Below are 7,565 nucleotides of genomic sequence, written 5' to 3'. Positions count from 1 at the left end.
GGAACTCATCTATCGCATGTACCTAAAGAATTATGTACAAAAAAGTAATAAAAGCCAGGAAGATCGGCAGGGGGAGCAAAGGAGAGACGCCCCCGAGTCCAACAACAGGCGAGTCGAGCAGCAATGGCCACCCAAAGAAAGACCAGTCTGCGGGGTGATAAACACAATTACCTGCGGATCCATTGTCACAGGCTGTACCTCGACGGTAGGGAGGACCTCGGTCCGTGAACTGGAGCAAGAAGAACGGAACCCACCGAAGCGCCCACGGCCTTCAGACCCCATATCTTTCTTCGAAGATGATGCATGCGGAGTCCAGTATCGTGTTCAAAAGGATAAAGATCAATGACTTCGAGGTCAGACATGTCTTGGTGGATTCAGGAAGCTTGGCCGGTATCGTGTTCAAAAGCACCTTTGACAAGCTACAGATCCGGGAGAATGACCTCCAGCCCGCAAGCACACCTCTAGTGGGCTTCAGTGGAGAGGAAGTTAGGCCCCTCGGTCGAATCTCATTGCTTGTAGAGATCGGAACGTGGCCTAGCGTCACAAGATTTGAGCACACCTTCCCCGTACAATGCTCTTATAGGAAGGCCCATCACCCACGTGCTTCACGCCGTGGTGTCCACCTACTACCCGATGATGAAGTTCCCCACAGACTTCGGCATAGGAGTAGCCCGAAGTGATCAACTCGAATCCCGAAGGTGTTACGTAGCAGCCCTCAAAGGGAAAGCCAAGCTGACAAAAGGTGTTAAGCTCGAGCGGCCCGTGGAATACCCTGAAGAACGAGCCACGCCGATCGAGGAGATGATCTCCATCCCGACTTCAAAGGAAGACCCGACTTGGACCCTCCAGATCGGAGCAACAGTAATGGAACCCCTTCGAACTCGGCTAGTAAGTTTCCTACTACAAAATTTAAACGTATTTGCATGGTCCGTGACAAAAATGCCCAGCATAGACTCGAAAGTAATTACTCACAAGCTAAATATTGATCCCTTATTCTAGCCCATTAGACATAAGAAACGCAACTTTGCCCCATAATGCTAGAGGATAGTTGACGAGGAGGTCGGGAAACTTCTTGTGGCCAGCTTCATCAGGGAGGTCCATTACCCGAGTTAGATGTCTAACCCCATTATGGTAAAGAAGGCCAACGGTAAATGGTGCATGTGCGTCGACTATACTGACCTGAATCGGGCCTGGTCGAAGGACTGTTTTCCACTCCCCAAGATTGATCGTTTAGTGGACACGACCTCATGGCATGAGTTGTTGAGTTTCCTGGATGCATACTCGGGCTACAACCAAATCAAGATGGACCTCACCGATGAAGAGAAAATGGAATTCATTACCGAACTGGGCCTATACTGCTATAAGGTCATGCCCTTCGGGCTGAAAAATGTTGGGGCGACCTAACAGAGACTTGTAAATCGAATTTTTGAGCCACTGATTGGTGACAAAGTTGAATGTTATGTAGACGACATGGTCGTCAAGACCCGATTTTTGAACTATTTAATAAGTGACCTGCAATGCGTATTTGAAATCTTGCACAAGTATAATATGAAACTAAACCCGAACAAGTGTGCCTTCGGTGTCACCTTGGGAAAATTCCTGGGCTACATAGTTAGCCGACATGGCATCGAAGCCAACCCTGAAAAAATAAAGGCCATCCTGGATATGACCCCACCTCGCAAATTGAAGGAGGTTCAGAGGTTGAATGGTCGTATAGCTGCCCTGAGCCGCTTCATGTCTAAGTCGGTAGATCGCTGTCTGCCTTTCTTCAAGGCCATTAAGAAAAGTAAAGACTTCGAGTGGACTAAGGAATGCTAGTCTGCCTTTGACGAACTAAAAAATTACCTGACTAGCATCCCGGTTTCAACCCGACCCGAGGAGGGCGATGTTTTAAAGCTGTACCTCTCCTTAAGAGATGAGGTAATTAGCTCGGTACTGATAAAAGAAGTAGATTGGGTCCAACGACCTATCTACTATGTGAGCAAAGTTTTGCAGGATGCCGAGACTAGGTACCCAAAGATCGATGCACTGATCGCAGCAACTCGAAAATTTCGGTCGTACTTCCAAGCCCACACGATCGTTGTCCTCACCAATCACCCTCCAAGGCAAGTACTGCTCAAGCCCGAGGTATATGGGAGGCTGACGAAGTGGGCTATAGAGCTCAGGGAATACGACGTTCGATACGAACCCCAAACGAAAATTAAGGCCCAAGCCCTGATTGACTTCGTAGTAGAATGCACTTTCAGCACCACAACACCCGAACTGACGAAAATCAAGTATGTGAAGGAAGCCTCCACTAGTGTGAAACCAGCCCCAATTAGAATGAAGTCAACGTGGGATGATGAGCCTTGGATCCTCCACGTAGATGGATCGTCGAATCAGCATGGAACCGGCACTGGAGTCATCCTATATGGACCAAGTGGAGCGAAGCTGGAGTATGCGCTACACTTCGAGTTCATGGCATCCAACAACGAAGCGGAATACGAAGCATTGATAGCCAAACTCGTGCTAGCAAACGAAGTACAAGCGAATGACCTCGTCATCTACAGGAACTCGCAGCTCGTGGTTAACCAGGTAACCGACGATTACGAAGCTCGCGACCCCACCATGGCCGCCTACCTTGCCAAGGCCAGGGAGGTTCTGCACGGCTTCCAATCGTACTTCATCAGGCAAATTCCAAGATTTGAGAATGCTGAGGCCGATGCATTATCCCGGTTAGCCAGCACAAGCAGCAATTCCATGAGGACCATGTTTATAGAGAACCTGCCTCGGCCTAGCATTCTCGGGGGGGGGGGGGGGGCAGAGGAGGTAGCTCCTGTTATGCAAGCGGAGCTGAGCTGGATTGACCCACTCGCGAGCTACCTACTACACTGACCCTCCCTGTAGATCGCAATGCAGCCAGAAGGATAGAGCGACAGGCAGCCAAGTACATCATTATAGACAGACGACTATACAGAAGATCCTACACGCTCCCCTACTTGCGCTGTTTACGACCCATAGAAGCCGAGCTCGTTCTTTGCGACACTCATTAAGGGCTGTGTGGTGGACACTTGGGGGGCAGGGCCCTCGCCTAGAAAGCACTGTGGCAAGGATACTACTAGCCAACGATGAAAGCAGATGCACTCGAGCTCGTCAAGAAATGTGATAAATGCCAGCGGCATGCCAATATCCATCACCAACCCGTTGTCGACCTGAAGTACCTCACCAGCCCATGGCCCTTCGCACAGTGGGGAATCGACATTCTTGGACCATTCCCGCCAGCGGTAGGACAGAGAAAATTCTTGGTGGTGGCAGTGGATTACTTCACAAAATGGGTAGACGCGGAACCCCTAGCAACAATCATAGCTCGAACGGTACAAAAATTTTTCTGGAAAAATGTAGTATGTCGCTTCGGACTACCCCTAGTGCTCATCTCGGATAATGGCAAGCAGTTCGAAGACATCAAGTTTCAAGACTAGTGCGCCGAGATGGGGATACAATAGAACTTCACCTCGGTAGTGCACCCTCAAGTGAAAAGGCAAGCAGAAGTCTCGAACAAAGCTATATACTCCATGGACTGAAGGCCCACTTAGCCCGAGCTAAAGGGTTATGGGTGGACGAACTGCCTAGTGTACTATGGGTCTAATGAACTACTACCAAGACTGCCACGGGTGAAACCCCCTTTAACCTCACCTACGGCATGGAGGTGGTGATCCCGACTGAAATTGAAGAACCCATGTTACGCTTAGAAGCATACGACAAAGAGGCCAACGATGATGACCTCCGCACCAACCTCGACCTAATAGAAGAGGTACGGGACCTCGCGTATATCCGGACCACAGCATACCAGCAAAGGGTGGCTCGGTACTATAACAATCGGGTCAGAAAGCAGCACTTCCATATAGGCGACATGGTCCTTCGAAAAGTAATGGTACCTGAGCCCGGAGCGGGTAAGCTGGGACCGAACTGGGAATGTCCCTACCGAGTAAAGCGAATACTCGAGGAAGGCACGTACGAGTTTGAAACGTTGGAAGGAAGGCAAGTACCCTGAGCCTAGAACATTAGCAATCTAAGGCAGTACTACCTGTGACCGTTGGCCCAAAGTGGACACCGAGTCGCTTCGCTTGGGCCGAATAAGTCCCAATCGCCTCTACAGCATGGGCCAAAAGCCCATTTCGTGCTGGGCTGATATGATCGCCTATCTATGGGGCGAATATGAGATTAATGTTAGTAAAAGGATAGGGCATTTAACCTTATCCACTCTGGGAGACCAAATTCAAATCAGATTTTAATCTGGTAACCTCCTAATAAGATTAGGAGTAAGCTAACTTAATCTGCAGATAGGATTAAGATAATCCCCTATCTAAATACTGATTTGGATTGGGATAACTCCTAATTAGAAGGTTTCTTAATCAAGAACAAAGGAGGAGAAACAGAGAAAAGAGAAATATATCAGATTTTGAACCAAGGGTTTTAGAAAAGAAAACCCCCTGCGATTTGAGATAAGATCTCATACTAAACTTCAGAGAGAAGAAAAACAGTTCAGCCATCTTCGTCCCAGGAGTTCTCCTCCAGTCGCCGCCATTCCCTCTTGCAAGATTTGATCTTTGCAGCAATAGGGAGTCAAGAAATCAGTTCTTGACATTAGTCTTGCGAAAAAGGCTAAGAATGATTCAGTGTTCAGAGTTTCCAGAGGATTCTTGCAAAGGATCCAGTGTGTAGGACGCACCCTGCTGGTTCCGTTCCATCCACAGCTGTGTCATCTTCAACAGGAGCGGATCTTGGTTTCTTTTTTGGGTGTGAACACCAACTTTGGGAGATACTGTTTCTCCGGATCAGATATATTCCTCCCTTTTGCTTTTTGGTTCAGATTTGGTTCGATCATGGTTCAAGTAAGATCCTTGAATATAGTATTCTAAATTTAGGGAATATGATTCCCATTCTGCAACCTTTTGGCGTCCTTTAGATAGATCCTACCATTCTTTCATCATTCGCCAACTTGAGCCCAATTCATGAATTCCTTTTCTGGGAAAAAATAAATACTAGTTCCTTTTTGGTAGCAACTACATGATAAAAATTTTTATCCTCGTCATTTATCCAATTTTTGAATCAATGTACAATGAATTTGGAACTGGTCATACTTCATAGTTCATAGGAGGATGTGCTCTATCAATACACTACAAGGCAGAAAGATGGGAGTCGTTTGCCGTCCTGGTGCTTCCTAGTGTAGACATGCAATGGTTGACAAGCATTCTGATGGGTCAACTCTTAACACAGGCCATGGGCAAAATTGCAATAAAAATAGAAAGCGAAAGCTCTGGGACAAAATACGTTAGTTAAAAAAAAAGCTAACAATAATATATCAATATTATCTTCAAACTATCAAGTCGTATTACATAAAACTTAAAAAAAATAATATAATAAATTATTAATAGCAAATACAGAAAGAAGACGCATGTTATGGAAACGCCAATCATTCACCTACAAAGTTGTGTCTCTGTATTTACAAGTGAATCTCCACCTCCCATCACTTCATATTGGCTAACAATAGAATCAGACGGTTGTTTTGGGTTGCAAAAACTGCATAAGCGACTACAAGATTTCCATTCTATGCATGCCTTTGTTATTCTGCTCCTTCAAGAGTTCTCAGTTCAACATTTTTACACTAAAATAATAGAAAGATACAGGCGCTAAAATGTTCCTGCAAATCCATCCGTCACTTTATGAACTCTCCGCGTTAGAGCAAGACCCCTAGCTCAAGGAATGGGGGCAATTGATGAAGGGTAATTTAGCCCGACCTCCTGACTAGGTGACACGTGTACGTGACTCGGCATATACGACAGCTCGGCATAGGCGGACCGGTACGTGGACATGACTCGACGCGGGTGACAGCTCAGCAAGTGTCAGCTTGCCACGGGGCGAGCTCGAGCACGCCGATGTCCCAAGCTGCACTCCGAATTAAGTTCGCCCCAATTCGCGAACTGGAACATCGAGCTCGCCCCGGGCCCAAGCAAGTGGGCCGCCTCGAAGACAACTCACCTCAGGCAGAACCACCTCGGCACGCCACTAGTAGCTCGTCACAGGGTAGCTCGCTACGGGGCAGCTTGGCGTTCTACAAGAAGCTTCTCATCTGACAAAGCCGTACCTGCCAGACTGCTCCTGCATCCCTCGTCTAACGGCGTAGTGCCTGCCAATTCAGAAGGCTGCGCCCCTGTCTCTCACCTGGTAGCGTCGTGCTTACAGGTTGTCCCCCCAGTTGGCAGGACCGTACCATGCAACGGTCACTGTAGCCCGCCTGCTCTCAGTCCTGACAGTATTGGCCAACCACTCCAAGGTACGACCCGATAGCGGATCGCCACAGCAAGGATTTGAGATCAGTTCCACTGAATCTGTCAGATGTCAGTATATAAGCACTCCAACCCCTCAGAGGCAAAGGTATCGCATATTCACCACTCTCTATCTCTCATCTTCTTGCATACTCATTCTCTTTCTCAACTCACTACTGAGTTCTAACTTAAGCATCTGAGAGTCCCCGCTGGGTGTTCTACCCCGGGTCCCTTCGTCCTTCTTGCAGGTATCTCTTGCCCATCACCAGATAGAAGCCTCATCCCTTCCAGCTAGGAGTGGCCGGATTGCGCATCATCAATTGGCGCCGTCTGTGGGAAACGTTTCAAAATGCTTATCTACCAAACTTTCACCAGCATCTATGGCGTCTTCTAGCAACGCCGGGCTTAACAACGGAACAAACACCTCTGGGGGGCACCTCCAAGCTCCCACTATACGCATTGGGCAGTTTACTGAACAGCACTAGCACGAACTCAGCCAGAAGGCAGCGGAGGCGGCGTCCCAAAGCCCGTCGTGCAATAATCCCTGAACAGCTCATGCAGCTCGACTAGCGGGAGCAGCCCGAAGGTAAGGCGGGAGCAGACCCGGGAGTTGCAAAGGTCACGCCCCTCCTTTCGGTACCATCTTCCCTCTCTCCTAATCTCATAATGGATCCCATGCCAAAAGGCTTTAAAATTCCCCCTCTGGACAAGTACGACGGGTCGTTCGATCCGAATGACCATGTGGACTCCTTTCAGTCCCAGATGAACCACACCGGAGCTAGCGAAGCCTGCATGTGTGTCACCTTCTCCATGACCTTCATAGGAGTAGCGCACACATGGTATATAAATCTCTCATCCGGGACAATCCGGAGCTGGGCGCAGTTCATGCAAGCATTCACCTCGCACTTCATCACTAGCAAGAAGTGTCCGAGGTCGCAAGAAAGCCTTATCAGCATCATCCAGAAAGAGGGAGAGTCCATCTGGAGCTACATCAAGTGTTTCAACGACACCTGCCTCTCGATCTTGAACTTGGACTCTATGGTGAGACTCGCCGTGGCCAAAAGAGGAGTCACTCACCGGGAGTTCAAGTGGCATGTGGTAGCGAACAAGCCTAAGGACATCATCGCTTTCCTCAAGCTCGCCGACCAGTTCATCGAGACTAAAGAGGAAATGAACCAGAAGGCCGGAGCCCCAATGGAGAAGAGGAGAGACGGCAACAAGGCACACCACGAAAACAGTAAGAGGAAGAAGAGCACGTCT

This window comes from Nelumbo lutea, chromosome 1, assembly GCF_056320005.1.
Source record: "Nelumbo lutea isolate HS-2025 chromosome 1, American lotus-T2T, whole genome shotgun sequence".
Taxonomy (NCBI): Eukaryota; Viridiplantae; Streptophyta; class Magnoliopsida; order Proteales; family Nelumbonaceae; genus Nelumbo; species Nelumbo lutea.
The sequence above is the reverse complement of the archived record's forward strand: the minus strand, read 5'-3'. Positions refer to the sequence as shown.